At 44.8% G+C, this 25,992-nt stretch overlaps 1 long non-coding RNA gene and 2 pseudogenes across 2 annotated transcripts; 1 reads left to right on the top strand and 2 right to left on the bottom strand.

Moving 5' to 3' along the window:
* Positions 1 to 3,354, bottom strand: LOC116542405 (annotated as a pseudogene). Its single transcript, XR_004265209.1, has one exon. The product of XR_004265209.1 is annotated as a 39S ribosomal protein L15, mitochondrial pseudogene (transcript).
* A 2,525-nt stretch (positions 3,355 to 5,879) lies between these two features.
* LOC116542406 lies at positions 5,880 to 9,593 on the top strand. The gene is made up of 2 exons (XR_004265210.1): positions 5,880 to 5,935; positions 9,519 to 9,593. It is a non-coding gene; the product is annotated as an uncharacterized LOC116542406 (long non-coding RNA).
* A 9,889-nt stretch (positions 9,594 to 19,482) lies between these two features.
* LOC116542419 lies at positions 19,483 to 23,406 on the bottom strand (annotated as a pseudogene).
* Positions 23,407 to 25,992: the final 2,586 nt, after the last annotated feature.

Genomic DNA, 25,992 nt, shown 5'->3' with positions numbered 1-25,992 from the left:
TGTAGTCCTTGTTTCCTGCCATTTTAATTTTAGATGAAAATGAGAGATATGAGTACACTGAAAAGTAACGTCACCATCTGGAAAATTATACATAGGAAAATGCAATGAGGAATACAGATCTTTCAGTCCCTATTCCAGTACTCTTTAACAACTCTGCTTCCTTGGATGGGTATCCATGAGCTATAATACTTAAGGAGATTTTCATTTGTAGGTTTTAGGATTTTCTTATCGGTCATATTCACCACTCATCCTGGAGCAAGACCAAGGAAAATCTGCCTTGGATCCTTCCGAGTACTGGGCATTTTGAAGAGTTCATCTTTACTGATGCCAGGTGAGATATAACCGTACTTCCTGGCAAGTTCAAGTCACGTTTTGGGAAATTTGGCAGCCTCTACCAGGTACCCACAATTCTTTGCATCGGTGTAATATGGTACCAGTTCCTCTGGTGGAAGCATTCTCTTTGGAATGGGCTGTCCACGAAGAAAGAATGGAACAGGTCTGCATATCATGTCCGGGCTTCTTGGATCATAGAAAGCTATAGTAACAACACCACCATTTTTTTAAATTGCAGCAATAGCTAGTTCTGAAACCAACTGTACTTCAATATTAACTTTTGCCCTAAAGGTGTCAGCACCCTCCTTGACCAGCTGGACACCATAATCCCTTTTAATTGGCTGGATGGCCACACCTCTCCCATTGACAAGCTGGGTTAAGTCAATAGGTTCAGTAGGATCAACACGACCCAAATCAATAAGATACTGCAGTCTATTGAGACACAAAGGCTTATCCTGGTGTCTGAAGCTATGTCCTTCATTAAACCCCTATTTTGGGATTCAGGTGTAAAATGGAGTCTGGCCTCCCTCAAAGCCCAGGCGGGGCCGGGTTCCTCTTTGTCTTTGTCCTTTATGGCCTCTGCCACATTTTCTACCTCTTCTCCAACCTCTTGGTCATCTCTGTGGTTTCTTGGAGCCAGGATTTGGCTTGCAGTTGGCCAGGCTCACACATGGCAGGCCCCGGAGTAGGTCCAGGGCCCAGGCCCCAGCGCCTTGCAAGGGACTGGCCATAACCCACAGATATAGCTTCCTTTTAAAATAACTTTAAAATGTCAGTCAGTATAAAGTGAAAAATAATAAATTCACAATTCCATAATATTACCATCAGTAATAACAGATATTGCAAAAATCTCAAAGAGCTGCAGGGATTTCTGATGTCTGGGAAACATTTAGACACAGTGCTATTCAATAGAAATATCACAGGAACCACAATGCAAACCATCTGAGGATATGTAATTTAAAATTTTCTAGGAGCCACATACAAAAGAAATAGATGACATTAATTTTGATAACATGTTTTATTTAACTTGATGTATCCAAATATCACTTAATATGTAATCAATATAAAAATAATTTGAGATATTTTACATTATTTTTTCTTTAATACAAAGTTTTGGAAACCTGGTATACATTTGTACTTCCTGCACATCTCATTCAGACTAACCGTGTCCCAGGCACTCAGCAGCCACACGTGGCTCGTGGCTACTGTACTGCAGCATGCAGGTCTAGGGAACTGAGGACAGATTCTGCCACTTAAGCCTCCAAATCCCACAATGGCTGTCACCAAACATTTTTTTGTCAGGTACCTCCAGAAGAGTTTTAGAAACCTATGTGTCCCCTTCCCACCCTCCTCTGCCTTACACACTCATTGTTAGATTAATAACTACAAGTTCTAAAAGATTAAATCCTTCTTAAGGGTATAATTTGCAGTGTCTTCTAAGTATTGGCCTTAGGCCGGGCACAGTGGCCCATGCCTGTAATCCTAGCACCACTCCAGCTTGGACGACAGAGTGAGACTCTGACTCAAACAAATAAATAAGAATTAAGTAAATACTGACTTTAAAACAAAACTCTGACAGCATTTTACAATAGTCAATGGGATGTAAATATAGCACTTTGTTCCCCACCATCATCCAGTTATATAAATCATCGAGTCAGGTCTTGCTTTTCTTCATACTTCTTCTTAAAGTTGTATTTCTATTTCTCTTTCCTCTACCTAACTTTATCTAAAGTTACCTTACTTATTATCTCAGATGAGCCGTTCTGCAAAAGGAATTTATATGTAAATTTAGTTGTAAGAACGAGTCCCTGTGACCATAAGGCTGTAAGTGTGGTTTGAACAGTACAATTATTTTGGAAACCTGTATCTAAACAGCAGAACTGGTCTTGCCTCCCCCTTCATTCATGTAGCCATGGATGAATATTTCAGGTGATAACAAAGATCAGATCCTACTTTTATCTTGGGATGTGAACTAAGCCCAATTAAGGCAACCTTCAGAGCTTGTTTAAAGAGTGTTTTTGCTCCTTGATAACTGTCTATTTTTATTCTCAATAGGTAAGGTTTCGGTTTAATCTTGACACATTAGAAGGAGTTAATCTGAAAAGCTTGGATGGGAGGGTAAGGACAGTTAAGAGTCTAGGATGGGTATGTTTCTGGGTATTCTCTACCACATTTTGTGGAATCCTCTAATTACCAACATCCACTTTGGGAGGCCAGGGCGGGTGGATCACGAGGATTACAGGCATGAGACAGCGCGCCCGGCCAGCACCAGCTTCTTTTAAACAACCAGATCTCATGTGAACTAATAGCGTGAGAACTCACTCATTACCATGGGGAGGACACCAAGCCATTCATGGGAGTACACCCCCATGAACCAAACACCTCCCACTAGTCCCCACCTCCAACATTGGGGATCACATTTCAACATGAGATTTGGAGAGGACAGATATCCAAACTGTATCAGGTGTAAAGTGGAGCACGTACAGATAAGACCGCATCCACCCTGGTCAGCCTCTGAGCCTTGTGGGGCCAGGACATCATGGATCCAAGACTTCGTTGACCCTTGGTGCCTGTCTGGGTGTATGAAAGCTGCTTTGCCTGACATGCTGTGCAAGTGCTCTGTCTCACCAAATACTAGCAGCTGGATTTGGGCAAACCCTCCTGCTGGATCTAGAAAACTACCAGATCTAGGAACCTTAGTAGTGGTAGAAGTTGGTGGGGTGTTCTTCTCTGCGATTGTTAATTGGGGCACAGAATTCTCCTCTGGGATTGATATCCATACACAGTATTCCGTTTAACAGAGACCCTGGTGATGCTGATGAGCACCTACTCCCCATGCTGCAGCACACCTTCAGGGTTCCCAGAATATCCATGCCTGTCAGAAAGTGAAGCTCTTCTTTGGGATAATATTAGACTCTGAAAATTCTTTTTTTTTTTTTTTTGGCCAGGTGTGGTGGCCCATGCCTGTAATCCCAGCACTTTGGGAGGCCAAGGCAGGCAGATCACCTGAGGTCAGGAGATTGAGACCATCCTGGCTAACGTGGTGAAACCCTGTCTCTACTAAAAATACAAGAATTTAGCGGGGCATGGTGACACATGCCTGGGTGACAGAGTGAGACTCCGTCTCAAAAAATAATAATTTTTTTTTCTTTTAGATACAGGATCTCACTCTGTCACCCAGGCTGCACTGCAGTGGCACAATCATAGCTCACTGCGGCCTCCAACTCCTGGACTCAAGTCATCCTGCCTCCTCAGCCCACTGAGTAGCTGGTACTACAGGTGCACACCACCATGCTCAACTAATTTTTTTTTGTAGAGAAAGGGTCTCACTATATTGCCCAGGCTGGTCTCAAACTCCTAGCCTCAAGTGATCTTCCCACTCCAGCTTCCAAAAGTGCTGGGATTCCAAGCATGAGCCACTGTGCCTGGCCCCCTAGAAACTCTTAACTCACAGCTATCTCCATCCTAAATTTGATAGTTTAGATCTCCTTCCTTGTGTCTTAATCATTCCATCAGATTTTTCAACATATTTTTGCTCTTTTCTAAACATGTAGACAATATTACATCATGCACTGACAAAATAAGGATTATCAATGGACACACATAATGGCAGGGATCCCGCGGCTTCCTGGGAAGGTGAGTCTCCTGCCCTTTCCTTTGCACTTCCTTCCAGATTTCATCTCCACTGCACTTACAGAATTGATGTTCTCAGCCCTCCACTCATGGACTCCAGTGGATTCTGGCAGTCAGGCCTGCCCTGGGATCCCCACAAATCTGACAGACAGAATCTGTGTGACCTCTTTGCTAGGTCTCATTGGTTGTTAGTGAGTATGCGGTGTGTTCTCTTGCCTTCTCTTAACTACCTTGTCTTTGGGGGCGAATGCAGGGCAATTCTGTACACCTCACCTGTCTCCATCCAAGCCAAGCCAAGGGCCAGAGTCCTGGGCTGACTGTCCTGCCCTGTGCTCAGGCACACCTTCTGGCTCTGCTACAAAGCAAACTTGGTCTTCTTGTTTCTGCTACTGTGCAAAAAATTTACAATCAACTCTCACGACCTTTATGCCACATTTATCAACCTTAAAGGGATGCCTGGACTTTGAAAACTATTTAGCAGGGTTGGCTGCCCAAAAGTCAAAGATCAGACCAGCCAATGGTGTCAAAGTTGACTCATTCTTTAGAGTCATAACTAATACTTTTGTTTGTTTGTTTGTTTTGAGACAAAGTCTCACTGTGTCACCCAGGCTGGAGTGTAGTCGTACAATCTCAGCTCACTGCTACCTCCGCCTCCCAGGTTCAAGCGTTCCTCCTACCTCAGCCTCCTGAGTAGCTGGGACTACAGGTGCATGCCACCATACCTGGCTAATTGTTTTGTATATATATATATATTTTAGTAGAGGCAGGATTTCACCATATTGGCCAGCCTGGTCTCAAACTCCTGACCTCAAGTGATCCACCTGCCTCAGTCTTTCAAAGTGCTGGGATTACAGGTGTGAGCCACTACACCCAACCTACATTTTTATTTAATGTATTTTAAGTCACTATGCTCAAACAAACAGTAAGATTTGGAATCTGATCTACAGTTCTTATTTTGGGACATCAAGGAAAATTTTCAGCCCAGTGAACTAAACACAAATTGGCAGGTAATGTGGTGTAGAACAGTGGCTTTCAAACTGGCTTCATGATAAGAAATTTATGTTAAATGATAACCCAGTGCATGCACGTGCACACACAGACTCGCAGACACACGCACACACACCCCACATCACTGAAACAAAGTATTGTAAAGCAGTGCTGCACTACAGGAAAATGCACATGAAAGTGACTTTTTAGGAAATATTCCCAGGAAAAGAGAAGTGAGGAAGCAGGAGTAGGAAGAGGCCACGTAAGGGTACAACCGAGCCAAGTCCCATGGTAGGCAATTTCGATTCATTCCTGCAGAGGGCTTGGGGAACATCGCATGTCACACCTCAGAGTCATCCCAGTAAGAGGGCAAAAGAGCTGGAGAATGTCTGTCCCCACCCTCATCAATCATTGGCTAAGGGCTGTGACAGGAGGGAAGGGACATAAATCCCCAGGCACTTCTAGCTCTCTTGTATCTTCCAACAGCATGCTGGTTTTGTGAAAAGAATGCACGCTGGAATTCAGCTGGTCTACACAGAGAACGCAGAGGGATCCCAGGTGACATCAGTATGGTAGGAACAGCTTCTGCTGCAAACACCCTATGTTGCTTTTGCTTTCTGATATTTTTCACAGCAAAGCAAACTTTCTTGCTGCTCTGCTAACTTTGTTACTGCTCACCCATCTGCGTTCCGTCTTCCAACATGTTGTTGCTACCTCTTGTCTGCTGTTGCCTGTTCCATTCTCTGTATCCTTCCAGGTTTCATAAGATTGTTTTTATTCGGTCTGGGCATGGTGGCTCTCTTTGGGAGGCTGAGGCAGGTAGATCCCCTGATGTCAGGAGTTCAAGACCAGCCTGGCCAACATGATAAAACCCCATCTCTACTAAAAATACAAAAATTAGGCGGGCATGGTGGCACACGCCTGTGATCCCAGCTACTGAGGAGGCTGAGGCAGGAGAATCCCTTAAACCCAGGAGGCGGAGGTTGCAGTGAGCCAAGATCGCACTGCTGCACTCCAGCCTGGRTGATGAAGCGAGACTCTGTTTCAAAAAAGAAAAAAAGATTATTTTTMTTCCTTTTCAGTCATTTCAGAGAGGCTTCAGGATGGAGTTGTGATAAACACATGTATTCAGTCCACAATGTTTAACAGGGACTGCCTTCTGATTTTTTCATATGAATTACTGAAGATCCGGTAGTAGACTGTCTTGATGCTCTTCCCCATGTCCCCTTGACTGAGTTGACCTGCAGCTGCAGTGAACTTAGGAATCCTAAGCATGCTGATGGCTTCCCCATTCAAGCACCTGCCTCATTCTGCTTCTCTGACTGAGGATTTCCTCCAGTACAACAAGAGCTTTCCCCACCCTCACAAGGTATCCTAGAATTGCTGGTCACTGAACACCCCTCAACCCATGAAGAATGAGGGTCGGTGGATTAATATCCAACCACCCCGTACCTTGCTGGGACTATGATAGGGCATTCTGTGTGGTTCCTGAGAGGTCCCAAATGGGACTGAGCCCCGATTGCCCACAGTGATAGCCCATGCATCAATTCAATTTTCTATTTCACCCCTCTTACTCTCCACACTCACTCACTTGCTCTAGCTGGGATCCTCTCCAAGATAAACTCCTGTATTCAAAGCTTTGTCACAAGGTCTGATTTTAGAGGAACTCAAATGGAGATAACAGGTACTGGAAGTGACTACGGAAAGTATATTCTCAGTGGTATGGAGGCAACAAAAACCCCACTGCTGGTGGTGAGTAAGGTGGTGACAAACCCTGGCACTTTGAAGAATTCCCGTTGCCTACACTTGACCCAGGGTGTGCTTGGATGAGGTAAAGGCGAAAAGAGAAGCGTACCTTCTGCAGTCGTGCTAATTCTCCTGAAGGATACGGGTTGTGATAATCACAGGAATTGAAGAGTTGTCTTGTTCTTGTTAATTGCCTTAGAAGAATTGGGAAAAAAGAGGTTTACGTCATCCAACTGTCGATTCAGAGCATAGTAGTGAAAGCCAGAGGCCGTTATGGAAGGAACTAAAGAGTGGTCTCCATTTCCTTAGCCAGGCGCAGTGGCTCTTGCCTGTAATCCCAGCACCTTGGGATGCTGAGATGGGTGGATCACTTGAGGTCAGGAGTTCAAAACCAGCCTGGCCAACATGGTGAAACCCTGTCTCTACTAAAAATACAAAAATTAGCCAGGCATATTGGCACATGCCTATAATCCCAGCTATTTGGGAGGCTGAGGCAGGAGAATCGCTTGAACATAGGAGTCAGAGGTTGTAGTGAGCCAAGATCATGTCACTGCACTCTAGCCTGGGCGACAGAGAGCCAGACTCCGTCTTAAAAAAAAAAAAAAAAATCTCCATTTCCTGCAAGCAGATAACAGACTGTTCTAAAACATGACACTCATGGGTTCATTGTAAGAGTAACAGAACTATGAAGCAGACTGAAGGCACAGTCCAGGCAGGCCTCTGATGTAAAAGTCATAGCCCTAGAGGAAGGAAATGGTCCCTAGAACTACTGGGATGTGCTGGGCGCGGTGGCTCACGCCTGTAATCCCAGCACTTTGGGAGGATGAGGCGGGTGGATCACAAGGTCAAGAGATCGAGACCATCCTGGTCAACATGGTGAAACCCCATCTCTACTAAAACCACAAAAAATTAGCTGGGCATGGTGGCACGTGCCTGTAATCCCAGCTACTCGGGAGGCTGAAGCAGGAGAATTGCCTGAACCCAGGAGGCGGAGGTTGCGGTGAGCCGAGATCGCGCCATTGCACTCCAGCCTGGGTAACAAGAGCGAAACTCTGTCTCAAAAAAAAAAAAAAAGAACTACTGGGATGCAGGCAGGCATTGGGTAGACATCCTTGAGACCCTTGAACCCCTAGATTCCCTGAACCCACCAGGCAGCAGAAGTATCCTGCACCCCATTAGTTGAAGAGAGCAGCTTCCCATTGCCTAGAGACTCTACACAGTCCTCCTCTGAGCAGACACCTCCGAGATTACTCCAGGGTCTGCTGCCTGTCCTCATTGCCTCTATTCCAAAAACTAGGAACAAGTCTCAGCATGGCCTGAGCAGGATAGCACAGTTTTTGCTGTGAGAGATGGGACAGATTGTATTTTCTAAAGAAGGCTGCAACAATATCAATATCTCTCATCCCAATTGCTCTTGTACAATGCAAACTTGTCATTCCTCTACCAAGAAATGAAATCTAATTTTTTTTTTTTTCAATTGAGGCAGAGCCTCACTCTTGCCCAGGCTGGAGTGCAGTGGTACGATCTTGGCTTACTGCAACCTCTGCCTCCCAGGCTCAAGCAATTCTTTTACCTCAGCCTCCCAAGTAGCTGGGATTGCAGGAGCCTGCCACCATGCCCGGCTAATTTTTTGTATTTTTAGTAGAGACGGGGTTTCACCATGTTGGTCAGGCTGGTTTCAAACTCCTGACCTCAAGTGATCCACCCACCCTGGCCTCTCAGAGTGCTGGGATTACAGGTGTGAGCCACTACACTCAGCTGAAATCTAATTTCAATCCCTTTGAATCTGAGCTGGACTTTACTTGCTTTGACCAGTAATGTCCAGAAGGGATGCTCTGTGATCCTCACAGCCGAGACAAAGGTGATGCAGCTTCTGCCTTGTTCCTGGGGATAGTTGCCTCTGTGGGATTGAGCTACCATGTAAGAAGATAACCAACTCGGAGGCCACCATGCTGAAAGAAATCAAAGCCACATGAAGTCAGTAAGCTGGTTGCTTTAGCAAAATGCTCCATACTGATAGTGAATGTGCACTTCTTTCTTTTGTGAATGCAAGCTATTTTTGCAGTAGTCTCACACTGAGTGCCAAAAACTGTTTTGGTTGAATGCATTCTCTTTATCATTCACTATCTGGTCCTAGGGATTTGTTAAATGCTCCTCATTTCTGTTGCAATACAGTCTGCAGTGACTTTGATCATCTTGACATTCTATAGAACATCATCCATTATATTAATGACAGAATAATAATTGGACTTGGTTTTTTGGAAGGAGCAAGTATGCTGGTTTGAAATACTTCTTGCTGAAGGATGAGAGCTAAGCCCTACAAAGTTCTGGAAGCCTGCCATGTTAGGGAATATTTTAGAGGCCCAAAGATCTAGGAGTACGTTGAGACATCCTAGCCAAAGGAATCTTTTGCGTTTCCTACCACTAAGAGAGAGGCACAGCAGGGACAGCACTTGGTGAGCTGCTTTGAATTCTTGAGGCAAAATAAAAAGTAAAAAAAATACTACCCTTGAAAATAATGCTTTGATCCATTGTATCAGAAGACTATTGACTTTGAGGAGGCTGGAGGAAGTATCTGAATATCCTTTTAAAGACTTAACAGGGGCCGGCGTGGTGGCTTATGCCTATAATCCTAGCACTTTGGGAGGCTGAAGTAGACGGATCACCTGAGGTCAGGAGTTTGAGACCAGCCTGCCCAACATGGTGAAACCCCATCTCTACTAAAAATATAAAATTAACCAGGTGTGGTGGTGCATGCCTGTAATCCTAGCTTCTTGGGAGGCTGAGGCAGGAGAATCACTTGAACCCGGTAGGCAGAGTTTGCATGGAGCCGAGATTGTGGTATTGCACTCCAGCCTGGGCAACAAGAATGAAACTGTCTCAAAAAAAAAAAATCATTGGTTGAGGGCTTAGCAAGGCGTAAGCTTAGGAATGACACCTTGCATGGCTGGGTCATTGTCCTTGAGGATGCAGTATGTTTGTTCAACCAATGATCACTATATGAAATCCCTGTGCTGTTTCCCCAGCATCTGGAGTACACAGAATGGTAATTAAAGGATGCAAGTAAGATTGACTTAAACACACTCCCTTTGAGCCATTAGTGGCAATTATGTTTTTAATTCTCATAACTTCAGGCTCTTCCTGATTAACAGCCTTGGTCCCAGGGTGTGTGTATAGAGGGAGACAGTATGTGTTCTACTGCATCAGTACTGTGTCACCTGAGGATGTGGGTATCTCCGTGCTGTCAGATCAGAGGCAAAAATGGGAATTATTACACTCACAAGGATAACTGACTTGATGAAGAGTTGGAGTTGCTGCAACATAATGGGCCCAAAACGAAGATGCCTGGAACTTGGGGGATTCACTCGGACACCCCTTAGTGTTTCTGTGCCTGGTGATGATAGCGGAGAAGCAGTTGAGGCACCCATGGCCTGACAAGGGTAAGGTAGTCAGGGCTCAACCTCTCAGAGATGAAGGCCTGGCCATTCACTGAGCAAGCAACGATGACTAGTGGAAGTGCTGGCCAAGGATGGGGAGATTGAGAAGAGGCAGTAGAGGAGAGGGGTCGTGAGTACAGATGACGGCCTTGAGACCAGCTGCGGCAGTGAAGATGGTGGCGTGTTCCACATCCTCTTCTGTTTTCAGTCATTTTTGGAGATTGCAGCCAGCTACAACCCTGAAATGTCAGTAAGAGAGCAAACGCGGGGTGGGCATGAGAGGGTCTGCTGAGAGCAAGGAGTGAACGTGGTAGTCACTATTACTGATACCCTGCCCACAGCCCACCTGTGAGTTCCCCTGCAGCTTGCAAACACGCCCATACACACATCTTCCTACCATGAGTGCATAACTCTCTGATTCTCTGCTGAGGCTCTTCTGAGCCCGCAGTGAGAGTAGCCTGGAAGTGCTGAGGGCATAGTGCCTCCAAGGTCAACCTTTAATCAGTGAGGCTCAAGAGTCAGAATATATGTGCTCCCACCTTCCCATCCCTCAGTGAATTCCTTCTGAGACATACTCTCTATGGTTTCTCAGAGGTTCCCCAGCGGAAGTGAGCCCCAGTTGCTTAGGAAAATAGGACCTACTAATTAAGGCAGCCGCTTTTTACTTTCCACCTTTCTTTCTCTCCCTTTCCTCACTCTGTCCCATGAAGTTCCTGGGATCTCCAAATAAACCATCTGTAATCAAATCTTTATCTCAGTCAGCATTTTGGGGAACCCAAAGAATGAGGTAAGTTTTTATCATAAGTTTGCCTATTTACGTTTATTTTTTATTTGCTACAAATATTATTAGTAATTTTCTTGACAAAAATAATATGCTATCAGTTGATATACCTGCAGTAAAATTGTGAAACCAGTTTTAAAAAGTTATTTTCACTAGTTTATGAAAAATGAAGAAATTGAATTTTGAAAAACTGCAGCAATATATCCAAACAGTGTATAAAGAGGAATATTTTCATAACTGTAGAAATGGCTGGCAGGGTTGTCAGCTATCCAGGGATTATTTTGAAATTGCAGTCATTGGCCAACTGAAATCATTTTCATGACGCAGACAAAAAAAATACATCGTAAGTCAATTTTTTGTTGTTGTTGTTTTTTTGAGACAAGGTATTGCTCTTGCCCAGGCTAGAGTATAGTGGTGTGATCTCAGCTCACTGCAAACTCTGCCTCCTGCGTTATAGCAATTCTCTTGCCTCAGCCTCCTGAGTAGCTGGGATTACAGGCATCCGCCACTGTGCCTTGCTGATTTTGTATTTTTAGTAGAGATGGGGTTTCACCATGTTGGCCAGGCTGGTCTCAAACCCCTGACCTTGTGATCCACCCGCCTTGGCCTCCCAAAGTGCTAGAATTACAGGCGTGAACCACGTTGCCTGGCCAATAAGTCAAATTTAATGGGTATATGTTTTTCCTTTAAAAGTTGTTTAAGTATCTAGGCTATTCAGCCCTTTATTTTTCATTTTATAGCAGATTTTTTACATACACAAATACACATACACACACATTTGCATTCAGACTTACATGCACACATCTTTTTGTATTTTAAATATTTTCAAAGTGTAGCTCTATAGACTCATGCATTTTCTTTTTCACAGAGTTTCGCTGTGTCGCCCAGGCTGGAGTGCAATGGCGTGATCTCGGCTCACTGCAACCTCCGCCTTCAGATTCAAGCAAATCTCCTGCCTCAGCCTCCCGAGTAGTTGGGATTACAGGCATGCACCACCATGCTCAGCTAATTTTTTGTTTTTAGTAGAGATGGGGTTTCTCCATGTTGGTCTGGCTGGTCTCGAACTCCTGACCTCAGATGATCTGCCTGCCTCGGCCTCCCACAATGCTGGGATTACAGGTGTGAGCCACCGCGCCCAGCCTAGACTCATGCATTCTAACTTTGGTAATGCATGCAGTATTCCCTCTGGAATGCAGCTTGTGAAGAAGGCCATGTCGAGGGTAAGTATATAGTAGTTCTTCATCTCCTGCATTATTAGGAAACCCTTCAGGAGGGATATTACTAAGACAAATTTAGAAGGACCTCCACATTCCAAGACAAAAATGTCAGTGGCATACTGAAAAAGCCAGTGAGTGGTCAAAAATCAGGAATAAACAAGCTTTGCTCTCTCTCTCTCTCTCTCTTTTTTTTTTTTTTTTTTTTTTGAGAGGGAGTCTCACTGTTGCCCACGTTGGAGTGCAGTGGCACGATCTTGGCTCACTACAACCTCTGCCTCCCAGGTTCAAGCAATTCTCTGTCTCTGCCTCCCAAATAGTTGGGATTACAGGCTCCTGCCACCACACCTGGCTAATTGTATTTTTAGTAGAGATAGGGTTTCACCATGTTAGCCAGGCTGGTCTTGACCTCCTGACCTTGTGATCCACCTGCCTTGGTCTTCCAAAGTGCTGGACTTAAAGACGTGAACCACCACGCCCAGCCAAGCTTTGCTCCTTTTAAACCATATAAATATTTGTTGAATAAATCCTGTTTTGTTTTCACTTTTGATGGGATGATAGTTTTTGAAACCAAATGATACCCAGATTCTTTCCCCCCATAGGCTTATGAATACCCAAATATGGCATATTTGCCTCCACATACAAACTTTGTTGAACATCGGTTGTTTTTGTCTACCTTTCTCCATTTAAATCATGTGGTTCTAGTGCGAACTTCTAATTATGGACCCCTGATCTCTGCTCCAGTCATAGGGCAGGCATGTGGTTTTACCATTCATCAAGCACTGTCTTTAGTGATTGTTCAAATTGGCTCTGAAAGCTGAACCAATCAGAGGCCTTCCCCAGGATTCTGGAGTGGAGTTCCACCGGAAGGAGGAGCTTTCTTTTCTCGTGAGGATGTCTGGAAACAGTCATGTGCTTCCACCATGTGGAGAAAGCTGATATAAAAAATCAAGCCGAATTATAGGGACACATGTTACAAAGTGTCAAGTCCTCAGTTCTAGAGCTGGAAAATCCCACTGGCCAACTCTGTGCCCCCTGTTTTCTGGGGCTTGGTCATTCCTTCCTCCTACTTCCTGGGAGCGCCTCTTCTATCTCTCCCCTTCTTGAGCTCAAAGTAAGCCAACGTCAGTTACCACTGTTTACAAACAAGAGCTCTGATAAATGAGCTGCATTTACTTTTGTTATTTTATCAAATAGTTATAAACTGCTTAGACAAAGCATTCTGCTGCTTTTCCTTTTTGATATCTCAGTAATTGATTTCTAAGGAAGAGATGGCATCTTGCTAGAATTGTTTTCACCTGTTGCTCTTTCACCCATCCTCACCCAACTCAGATATCAGCTCAGGCTGTTCGACTCAGCTGGCCTGGTTATGGAGTAGAGGTGGATGGGCACCATGGCTTGGGTGCAGTAGTGACCTTAGCTTCCCAAATTGTAATGTTAGGTTGCCAATGCCCAAATGCGATCTATATTTTGGGATTGTACGAGTGATTCCCCGCATACCCTCACATCTTTACCCCAGTAATAAAAACCAAAAATCTCAACAAAATAGCTCTCATCCACCATGCTGCAGACTGCCAATTCTTTTTTTTTTTTTTTTTTTTGAGACCCTGGGTGACAGAGTCTCACTCTGTCTCCCAGGCTGGAGTGCAGTGGTGCGATTTTGGCTCACTGCAACCTCCACCTCCTGGGCTCAAATGATTCTTCCACTTCAGTCTCCCGATTAGCTGGGATTCCAGGCGCACACCACCACACTCATTTCATTCATGCTTTTTGTATTTTTTGTAGAGATGGGGTTTCACTTTGTTGCCCAGGCTGGTCTTGAACTCCTGGGCTCAAGCAGTATGCCCACCTTGGCCTCCCAAAGTACTGGGATTATAGGCATTATGAACTGTGCTCAGTCAACAATTTGTGCAAGTATTTTTGTTAAAATTCTGAAGACCTGTTTTAATGTTGGTTTTAGAGTTTTGTTTTGTATTTTGCTGAGTACTTGCTTTGTTTTTAATTATTTTAGAGCCATTTTGAGGATGCATAAACTTCAGCTGTCCTTTAATTGTCAATTTTTCCATATTAGGGCAGGCACGATGGCTTATGCCTGTAATCTTAGCACTTTGGGAGGCCGAGGCTGGTGAATCACCTGATGTCAGGCATTTGAGACCAGCCTGGCCAATATGGTGAAGCTCTGTCTCTACTAAAAATACAAAAATTAGCTGGGTGTGGTGGCATATGCCTCTAGTCCCAGCTACTTGGGAGGCCAAGACAGGAAAATTGCTTTAACCCGGGAGGTGGAGGTTGCAATAAGCAGAGATCGTGCCACTGCACTCCAGCCTGGGTGACAGAGTGAGACTCCATCCCCACATTAAAAAAAAAAAAAAAACCCTCCAACTTTTAGGTTTAAAAAAAGCAGTATCTGATTGGCCTAGCTTGGGTCATGTGGCCACCCTTCGCTAGGAGATGTGCAGGGCACATCCAAAAATGTTATCCATTAGGGAGTGCAATTCTCTCTAAGGGAATCAGATGCTGTTGGTAAGAGGAATGGATGCTAAGCAGTAATATAGCTGCAAGTGCCCATTACAGTGAGCATGTGAGAGTATTTTCATCAAAGCTACATGGAACATAATTGTATATTAACTGCTTCTGAAAATACCACATTCACCTGCAATATGCAGACGGTTGCGACTACTTCTCTTGAACTTCCCACTTTCGCTTTTCACTTCATTTAGCCTCAGGCGGGATTCCTGTTTCTTTTTCCCTCCTTTCTTCTTTTTCTTTTTCTTTTTTTACAGCAAAAAACCACATTTTCTAAAAATTTCAGAAGAAAACCTTCCTTTAAAATATTACTTAATAGATTTATCTTGTCCATGTGGAAAGCTATGTATTATATATTGTAAAGTAAAAATAAGCAACAGAATAGTGTGAAATCTCATTTTTAATTTAAAAAAATTATTTGCAAAAAATTTTTAGAGGCAGATACTTGTTAATGTTCCCCAAGCTGGAGTGCAGTGGCTATTCGCAGACATGACCATACCACACACACTACAGCCTCAAACTCCTGGCCTCAAGAGATCCTCCTGCCTCAGGTTCCCAAGTAGCTGGATAAAACATTTTAAAATACAAATATAACAGAATATGTACCAAAAAGTCTTCCTAGGTTTGCACAAAACATGTAATACTGGTGTGGTAAGCAGGATAATGGCCCCTCAAATATGTCCACATCATAATTTCTAGAACCTTTAAATATGTTACCTTACATGCAAAAGGAACTTTGCGGATATGGCTAAATTAAGCACCTTGAGGTGGAAAGCCTAGCCTAGATTATTCCAGTGGGCCTAATGTACTTGACAATGGTCTTTATAAGTGAAAGAGGGCAGCAGAAGAGTCATTTCAGGGGATACAGTAGGAGAAAGATTCTACCCCCACTCATCCCTGCCAGCACCTTGATTTTCATCCAGTGAGATCCATTTCAGATTTCTGACCTCTAGGATTAGAAAATAAATTTGTTGTGTGCTGAGACCAGGTCGGTCGTAGAGACCCCAGCCCAGGTGGCGCTGAAGGAATTAAGAAACAGACACAAAGATAGAGCGCAAAAGTGGGATCAGAGTGGGACATCAGGGGGCTGACAGCTGAAAGCCCAGAGCAGACTCTGACCCACGTATTTATTCTTTGTGAACAAGTGATTATTTTTATTTATTTATTTATTTATTTATTTTTTGGGACGGAGTTTCGCTCTTGTTACCCAGGCTGGAGTGCAATGGCGCGATCTCGGCTCACCGCAACCTCCGCCTCCTGGGTTCAGGCAATTCTCCTGCCTCAGCCTCCTGAGCAGCTGGGATTACAGGCACGCGTCACCATGCCCAGCTAATTTTTTGTATTTTTAGTAGAGACGGGGTTTCACCGTGTTGACCAGGATGGTCTCGATCTCTTGACCTCGTGATCCACCCGCCTCGGCCTCCCAAAGTGCTGGGATTACAGGCTTGAACCACCGCGCCTGGCGTGATTATTTTTAATAAGAGGTGTTCAGTGTTTCTTCATAGAATAAAGATAGACTAAACAGGCAGCTAGTGCCTGTTCACTGCTAAAATAGAAATAAACTAGAAAGCACTCTCTGCGAGTCAGCAATGGGGACAAGGTCATGTATCGCGTGTTTTGGAACTGGTTTAACTAGCGCACGACCGGTACATATTGCCTACTGTTCTAGCAGTTTTCTGCCTGGGGATGGCTTCGTGTTCCTTGCCATTGCCTCTCAGCATATACTCCATCACACACATGTCAAGACCTTCTCCCGCAGTTTTGTGTGATGTTTTTTAACCCACTAAGTTTGTGATCATTTGTTATGGCACCAATGAAAAATGGATGCAAATGGTTACTCTTGAGAAGTGGGTTTTTGCCGGGAGGGATGTAGGAGGGCTTAATTGATACTAATACTTCCAAACTGGGAATTTTTGCAAGAAGGTACTATTAGTAAATTAGACACTAGTATATATAGTATATATATATTTTTGATGATACTATACAAATAAGTTAACAACTTATTTTTGAAAGGGTTTACCGAATTTGCTGGAATTACCAGTTTCCCTAAGAGAGAATTTGCTACTTAATGTTCATATTTAAAAATACATATATAGATTTTTATTAAGAAATTTCTCTAACTGTGTGGATATGTATATGCATCTGTATGTATGTGTGTGCATGCGTATACACCATATTTATTTATTTGACCAAGGTGAATGTATGTGTTCATTTGTGGTCATTCAGGGAGCATTTTGCTGGGGAAGCAGGCTCAAAACAAATCACCTGTTGCCTCTGACGGCTGTAAGTCAGATGATGCTGAGGATGGCTGGAGAGGCCAGCTGTGGCTCTTTCTCTCAACTGTTGGGCAACAGAAGTTGATAACCTCTATTTCTCTCCAGGGTAGTGCTTCTCAAACTTCAGAGAGCATAGGGATCAGCTGGAGATCTTGTCAAATGCAAATTCGCTTCAGTGGGGCTGGGTGAGATTGACAGTCCGAATGAAACCCCTTGGCCCACTGATCACCCCCTGAGTGACAAAGCTCTGTGGGAGTGATCTTTACACTTTGCTGCATAATAGAACCACCTGGAGCACTTTGAAAAATCCCTTGCCCAGGCCATACCCCATGTCAGTGAAATCAGAAAATCAGAATCCCTGGGAGTGGGCTCCAGATCCCCAGGTAATTCTAATGTGTGGCTGAGTTTGAGAAACACAGGTCTAGTGCAGAGATTCCCAAACTGGAGTTTGAATCGGGATCACTTAGAGGAGTGCTGGGCATCACCCTCCAAGTTTCTGATTCAGGAGTTCTAGGCTGGGGCCCAGAGGTTCATGATATGAGAGAGAGACAGAGAGAGAGAGAGAGAGTTGGGTGGGAGAAAGAGGGAGGAGGGGGAATGAGAGAGGAAAGGAAAAAAGACAGATTCCCTGTCTTTTGGGATTTTATGGGTTTCTAGAAAGACATAAAATTATTTTATGTCTTTATATTAATACTTCTTATTTATTTTATGTCTTGTATTCTTGTCAAGTATCAATATAAACAGAACACAAGATGAACTATGATAAAAAGCCAGGAGAGAGAATCCAAACGTTCTGGGGGAGCTGACTTCTAGCAGAGATGATTAGAGGTGATCCCAGGTGTGTGGAACTGGGGACCAGGAAAAGGGACTGGATTCAAGGACTATTTTATGAAGAGGGCCTCCAAGGGTGGGCACTCAAAGAACAGCTGGGATGTTGTCACACAGAGGTGGGATGAGACTATTCCAAGCCAAAAATTCAGGAGCAAGGGCCAGACAGGGTGGCTTATGCCTGTAATTCCAGCACTTTGGGGAGGTTGATGTAGGTGGATAACCTGAGGTCAGGAGACCAGCCTGGCCAATGTGGTGAAATTCTGTCTCTACTAATCATAGAAAAATTAGCCAGGCGTGGTGGTGCATGTCTGTGGTTGCAGCTACTTGAGAAACTGAGGCAGGAGAATCGCTTGAACCTGGAAGGCAGAGGTTGCGGTGAGCCAAGATAGAGTCATTGAATGCCAGCTGTGTCTCAAAAAAAAAAAAAAAAAAAAAAAAAAAAAGCTTCAGGAGCAAAAGGTGAATACTAGAAAGCCTATAAGCTATGTTCAAGAAACAGTAAGATCTGGTCTGAACAGAGTGGCGGCAGAGCATGAGCGGGCAGGGGCAGGAGTAGGCTGCAGGGGAGGTCTGGGCCAGGTCCCACAGGGCCACAGATTCCAAGCAGAACACGGAGGTCATGCTTGATTTGGTAGACACTGGGAAGCTCATGAAGGTTTCTAAGCAGGAGTGCCCCATCACTCTAGTAGGAAGTGAAGGGGCAGAGGCTAAAGACGGCTTCAGTTTGGCAGCTGCTGCAATAATTCCGGTGAGAAACACCAACTGCCTGGATTAGGGCTGGGTTCGGGGAGTAACATGTCCCCAGGAAACATTCACAGATAGAGATAAGCTCTGTCATTTAAACTATGGCTGTAGGTCTGATCTTCATTAGAATTAGAAGATACTTGAATTGTGAGTGCCTAGAGGTTCTTGCTAGCGGAACACTGAACAACCACTCTCTAACAGGCCTGGAAACATTCTGAGCTGGGTGACTGTGTCCCAAGGTCCCAAGCTGGACAAACAGAGGCCAAGCGGCCTGACGTCACATAAAGTTTGAGAAGGAATGAGGACACATGCAGGGACTCCTGTGAGCAGTCATGAGGAAGGTAAGGGGCATTTGTTAAGCAAAGACCAACAAAGACAATCTCGGAAGCAGAAGTCAGGGGACAAACCCATGCGCCTGGGATGGTCCCCATCAGGCTCTATCTCGGGTGCCCAGTTGAAGATGAAAGGTATAAAGCCCCTGCCACAAGCCAGGTGGGAAGAGCTGTAATCACCTCTGACACCTGTTGAGACCTGAACCTCTGTTTTGTGCCTCCCCAACCAAGTAACAACCTGAGGCCTCTCCTCAGCCCTCCGCCACTTTCTCCTCCTGAGTATCTGACTGCAGATCGGGAAATTCCAGGAGGGAAGCAAAGACAGCTATAAAATAGAACGACAGGTTTGCTTACTTTAACAGGAAGAAAAAAATTAAAAGTTATTTTTTCAAGGCCAAAGAAAATCAAGTACTTTGCTTCAAGCAAAACAGATTGGCTGGGTGCCGTGGCTCATGCCTGCAATCCCAGCACTTTGGGAGGACGAGGCGGGCAGATCATGAGGTCAGGAGTTCGAGACCAGCCTGACCAACATGAGGAAACCCCGTCTCTACTAAAAATACAAAAATCAGCAGGGTGTGATGGTGCATGCCTGTAAACCCAGCTATTTGGGAGGCTGAGATAGGCAAATCGCTTAAACCCGGGAGGCAGAGATTGCAGTGAGCCGAGACTGCGCCATTGCACTCCAGATGGAGAGAGAGACTCCATTCAAAAACAAAAACAAAACAGATCTCTATGTAGAAAGAGGAGACAAGTCTGACTTAATCCTGGCTCCACCACTTAACAGCTGTGGGAGCTTCCTAAACTCTTATTTCCTATCTGGGAAATGACAGTGCCAGCCACTCCGGTTCTTAGTGAGACAGGCATGAAGACACCCAGGGCAGGGCTGGGACACTGCGGACCTTTGGCATCAGTCCCTTTCTCCAGAGGACAGCCCTACTCATCCTCCCAATCCCTGGTGTTGTCACAGTCTCTGCCCCAAACCCCCTTCAGTTTCCTTTTCTTCTCTTCCCAGTCTTCTGAATTCTCCAGGCCAGATGCTCTGGAGTTAGTCACGGTCTTAATTCCATCTGCATCCCCTCCTTCCAACACCCACTAGGAACTGCCACTTAAAATCATAATGTGACGAAATGCTTAAAAACATGGGCCGTGTCCTCAGACATGTGAGTTCAAATCTTGGTTCTACCTGGTACAAAGCCACACGATCTTAAGGGGTCTCTGGTGATGATGATCCTGCTTCTCTTCCAGGGTGGTGACAATTACATGAGTTTTCCATATTAGATGCTAAGCATATTTCCTGGCAAGCAGAAAGAGCTTGGGAAATGTTAGCCATTGTGACTATCAGTTCTTTCTCACACATGTCCCATCTGGGGCCAACCTGCATCTCGGCACACCCGATGATAAGGCAGCTTCCTGGCTCCTCTCCTGCCCCTAGCCTCTCACTACCCTAATCAAACTTACATCCTGTTGCCAAACTCCCTTCCTCCCATGCCCCTTAGGCTCTAGTTCAAGAACCTGCTGAGGCCAATGACATTCAGTCCAAGCCCTCACCCACCCTTGCCGCAAACTCTACTTCCTACCACTTCCCAAAAACACACTTGCCACTCCAATCAGCCGGCCCTCCCGTCACCAAAAGGTATCAACTACCTTGTCTCCGTCCTTCCTAGCCTCTGCTCAGCACAGCTCCTCTCAGCTGCCACACCCTCCTCCCTGCCCTATGCCTTTCCAAATTCTGCCCCCTTCTACAACTTGCTTAGGTGTCACCTCCTCCAGGAAGCCTTCTCTGACCTGACCTCTCCACACTCCCTTCTTTCAAATTCTCTAGTTCTCATCAGCAAAAAGGCAGCCATATCCTATGAGCCCCGAAGTAGACCTAAAGGCACAGGCACATCTAAAGTAAATATTTGGTAATCAAGTGAGTCCAGTTCACAATGGAAAACCAGGAGGGAGACAGAGCAGTTAAATGCCAGGATCCCAGCACTTATTAGTAATACTGAAAACAAACAGAGTAACTATTGCAAAGAGCAAAAGCTTGAAATTACTGTTTTAAAAGCCAGGGTGACTATACCACAGAAAGTCCCTAGTCATTAGCTGGTTTACTTGTCATTTATATTGGTCTCATGAAAATGGTAATTTTATTTGTCTTGGTTTTATGAAAATAATCACTTTGAAAACATCAGACTGTTTAATCTCAGGAACTATTTGGAAGTTTCTTGCACAACCAAGTGCAGGTGCCAGGTTTATAGGGTCTCCAGCTCCTCCCTGAATAACTTGCACCAGCCTCCCAACCACTGCAAGTGAACACATAGCTGTCCTTACTCTGCAAATGTAGCTCCAAGAATAATCCTCTAAGCCCCTCCTCCACTGCAGTTCTGGAGCTGACGTTGCATACAGTGAAGACATTAAAAGGCTGATGAACACACTGCCTGCTGCGGACAGAGTAGAGGGAGGGCGCTGTCCCCTACTCCATCTTCTCCTCCTCTGAAACCCCACACAGCTCCACCTTGGAAGTGTGCTCCTGAAATGGCTTTGTTGTCTGGGGAAATACTCATCTTTCGTTTTCTCGTGGTGAGATGATTAATGACACAGACACACATGGAGTGGGTTAAGGAGCGGAAAGTTTAATAGACAAAAAGGAGAGCTAGAGAAAGCTTCCTCATATTGAGAAAGGGGGTCACCCAAAAGAGGGTCTCTGGGTTTGTGGGGGACGCAATTGATTTTATACAAAGGCTTGAGGAGGCAGTGACTGATTTGCATAGGGCCCAGGGGATTGGTTTGACTGGATGTGCCATTTACATAGCCCAGGAAGAAACTGGCCCTCCCACCCTAATCTTTTATCAAGCAAGTGCACTTTCTACCTGGCCTGCACCAGGACACCCGCACCCGTGGTGACAAGGAAAAAGGAGTGGAATTGCCATATTGGAGGTACCTGGCTTCCAGGTAGAGCTGCTCACATTGACATTTGAACGCCTCTGGCTTGCATAACTGCTTGCAGCTTGACTTTTCAGGCTACTTTCTGTTAGAAAAGAAATGGTTTGGGGGCTGCTTTTTAGTAAAAGAAAATTCCGCTGAGAACTCTCTTACCTCTAACTATGTAAAATAATTTCTTAAGAACTCCTATATTACTCCCACCGTCTCCCTATGAGGTTCTGTATCTCACCATTGTCCCGAAGTGTCTGGGTCAAGTCTTCCACCAGGGCCAGGGCCACTGCCTCCTCAGTGCTTTTGGGCCAACGCCCTTGCAGCCAAGCCTGAATTTCCTTTGGCGGCAGGACCAGCACCTGCTCCATGGTGCGAACCTCTTGCCTCAGCCAGTGCCAACAGGGCTTTTGGAAGCAACGGAGTGCATCCTGCAGTCCCCCAGGCAGTTCCTCCTGGGGGCTGCCCTTGCCAGCACTCTGGGGAAAGGGCTCAGACTGAGGGCTATCCTGCAGTATAGCTTCCTGCACCCAGGAGTGATGTTCCAGGAGATGGTGACCTCCTCCTCCGCCTCCTGTCTATCTTTCTCTTGAGGTACCTGGACCAATGGGCTAGGTGGAGTGGTCACTCTGGGTGTCCCTGCAGCCATCATCCACGGTCCTGGGGCAATCACTTAGGTGTCAAGCCTTGAACCTCTGTCTTCTCCAGCCAGGGTCTGGGGTAAAGTAAAGCACCTCCCTGCCCAAATCTCAACAAGTAGTCCCACCGAGAAGCAAAAAAGAGAACTGTAATCACTAAGTAGACTGTCCTAAAGCAATCTAACTCACAAGAGCCCAGGTCAGACCACCAAGTGGTCCTTATGTGTGCAACCTACAGATGCTTCCTGTTCCTCTTAAAGGAAAAATGGCTTATTCCTGAAAACACTTCTTTCTATGGCAAGAGAAGTTAGGAAGTATCACAAGCACAAAAAATACAGCATTGTTCCTTTCAAAGCACCAAAGCATCATTAGCCATCAGGGAAATGCAAATCAAAACTGCAGTGGGATACTAATTTACACCCACTAGGATGACTACAGGTAGAAAAGATAACATTGTTGACAAGGATGTGGAAAAGCTGAAACCCTCATACACATATATACACTGCTTATACATTGCTAGTGGTAATGTAAAATGGGCAATTACTATAGAAAACTGTCTGGTTGTTCCTGAAAAGATGAAACAGTTAGCATATGACCCAGCAATTCCACGCCTGAGCAAAATGATAACATGCATCTATACAAAAACTTACGCATAAATATCCATAGCAGCATTATTCATAATAGCCAAAAAATGAAACTTCGTCTCGATAAAAAAAAAGAAACATTGATTAGGCTGGTAAAAGAGAAACACTGATTGGCTGCAGTTTCATGTTACAGCTAGTTGAGAGTTGAAAAGATGGAGGCAGTAAAATAGATAAAGGAGGGCGTGAAGGGTTACAGAAGGACAAAAGAAGAAAGTTTCAATAGCAAGTGAGGGAACACTTATAATCCATTCCACTATAGAGAGGGAGGAGTGAGTCTCCTTAATCTAGCACCCTTTCTTCAGTGGGTCCTTCCTTCCCATTCCTTTCCCTCCCTCCCTCCGTACTCTCTCCCTCCCTATTTTCTTTCCTTCCTTCCTTCCTTCCTTCTTCCTTCCTTTTTTTTTTTTTTTTTTTTTTTTTTTTTTTTTTTTTTTTCTTTTTTCACATGGAGTCTCCCTCTGTCGCTCAGGCTGGAGTGCAGCGGCACTGTCCCAGCTCACTGCATCCTCTGCCTCCCTAGTAGTTGGGACCACAGGGGCGCATCACCACACCTGGCTAGTTTTTGTTCTTTTAGCAGAGATGGGGTTTCCCCATGTTGGCCAAGCTGGTCTGAAACCCCTGGCCTCAAGTGATCCACCCACCTTGGCCTCCCAAAGTGCTGGCATTACAGGCATGAGCCACCATGCCCAGCCAGACATTATAATGAAGAATTAGCAGCTTTAGCACTGGGCTCTGAGAACACTAGGAATTAAAAATCAGCAACTGCAGAAGAATCACTGGATATTAAAACAAAACTGACCTCAAAGTATATACTTAGGGGCAAATTGAAATAGTATGAAGAACTAAACCCGGAACCCCATGTTGTGAGCCACTGCTATAGACTGAACATTGTGTCCCCCATGACTTCAAATGTACACACTGAAATCCCAGCCCCTAACCCCCAATGTAGTGGTACTAGGAGATGGGGCCTTTGACAGGTGATTAGGTCATGAGGACCATGAGGACAGAGCTCTCACAAATGGGATTAGTATCTTTATAAGACAAAAGAGTTCTGAAGCACTCCCTCGGCTGTTCCCCTTCTGCGATGGGGGGATGCAATGAGTAGGCAGTGGTCAGTGAACCAAGAAAGGGGCCCTCGCTAGACCACAAATCTGCCAGCACATTGATCTTGGACTTCCCAGACTCCACCATAGTGAGAAATAAATTTCTGTTGTTTCTAAGCCATCCTGTGTGCGGTTTTTTTTTGTTGTTGTTGTTCTGTTCTGTTTTCTGAGATAGGGTCTTGCTCTGTCGCCAAGGATGGAGTTCAATGGCACGATCTCGGCTCACTGCAACCTCCGCCTGCCAGGTTCAAGCAATCCTTATATTGTGTTCATGTTAAAGAGGCACTATTTAGTCTTTTCCTCCCTGGCTGTCTAAGGATAGGCCACCATCATGAATGACACAGTAACTATCCACGCTAGAAAGTTCATAACCAACTGACTACTTCAGAGGAAAAAAATGGTCATTGATGTCCTTCACCCTGGGAAGGCAACAGTGCCTAAGACAGAAATTCAGGAAAAACTAGCCAAAATGTACAAGACCACACCGGATGTCATCTTTGTATTTGGATTCAGAACTCATTTTGGTGGTGGCAAGACAACTGGCTTTGGCATGATTTATGATATCCTGGATTATGCAAAGAAAAATGAACCCAAACATAGACTTGCAAGACGGCCTGTATGAGAAGAAAAAGACCTCAAGAAAGCAATGAAAGGAACCCAAGAACAGAATGAAGAAAGTCAGGGGGAATGCAAAGGCCAATGTTGGTGCTGGCAAAAAGCCGAAGGAGTAACGGTGCTGCAATGATGATATCTATGGCCGTTGTGGATTTTTCATGAGAAGCTTAATAAACCTTTCATGGAAAAAAAAAAAAAAAAAAAAAAAGAGGCACTATTTGCTTTACCTGGAACAACACCTCAGTCAACGCTGCATTGTTTTCTTTTTTTTGTTCCGAGATGGAGTTTTGTTCTTGTTGCCCAGGCCGGAGTGCAATGGCGCAATCTCAGCTCACCGAAACCTCTGTCTCCTGGGTTCAAGCGATTATCTTGCCTCAGCCTCCCGAGTAGCTGGGATTACAGGCACGTGCCACCATACCCATCTAATTTTGTATTTTTAGTAGAAGTGGGGTTTCACCATGTTGGCCACGCTGATCTTGAACTACTGACCTCGTGATCCACCCACCTCAGCCTCCCAAAGTGCTGGGATTATAGGCGTGAGCCACCACACCCAGCAATGCTGGGCTTTTTTGATGCTTAGAGAGATCACCTAACAAAATTGATATATCAGAAGGGGAAAAAAAGGAAGGTAATAATTTAGTCATTCATCTCAAAATTCTAAGGTTGTTGCTGTAAACAAGTTATATTAAAAACGAATTTATGGCCAGGCATGTTGGCTCATGCCTGTAATCCCAACACTTGGGAGGCCAAGGCTAGAGGCTTGCTTGAGCCCAGGAGGAACCTGGACGACAGAGTGAGACTCTATCTCTGCAAAAAAAAAAAAAAAATCAGCCAGGTGTAATGACATGTGCCTACAGTCCCAGCTACTTAGGAGGCAGAGGTGGGAGGATCGCTTGAGCCCAGGAGTTCAAGGGTGCAGTGGGCTATGATCAAGTCACTGCACTCCAGCCTGGGTGACAGAGTGAGACCCTGTCTCTATTTTTTTAAAGGGATTTTACAAAAGAATAAGTGAATGAATCACATTATAGGGGATGCATAAGATGCAAGATGAATTAAAAAACGTGACAGACGCTAAAGTTAAAGGTGTATGTGAAGTGTTTGAATAAAATGTTCACTAAATATCTGTTAATGGATTACATATGAGGTTTTCAATATATAATCAAATTTACACATTAAATAATATAGTTATTTGACCATTTCATCTGTATCCCTAGACATTTATGTATATGTAAGTTG

Source organism: Sapajus apella, unplaced genomic scaffold (assembly GCF_009761245.1).
Source record: "Sapajus apella isolate SASKATOON/1434 unplaced genomic scaffold, GSC_monkey_1.0 scaffold168, whole genome shotgun sequence".
NCBI lineage: Eukaryota > Metazoa > Chordata > Mammalia > Primates > Cebidae > Sapajus > Sapajus apella.
This window is presented reverse-complemented; position numbering and strand designations above follow the sequence as displayed.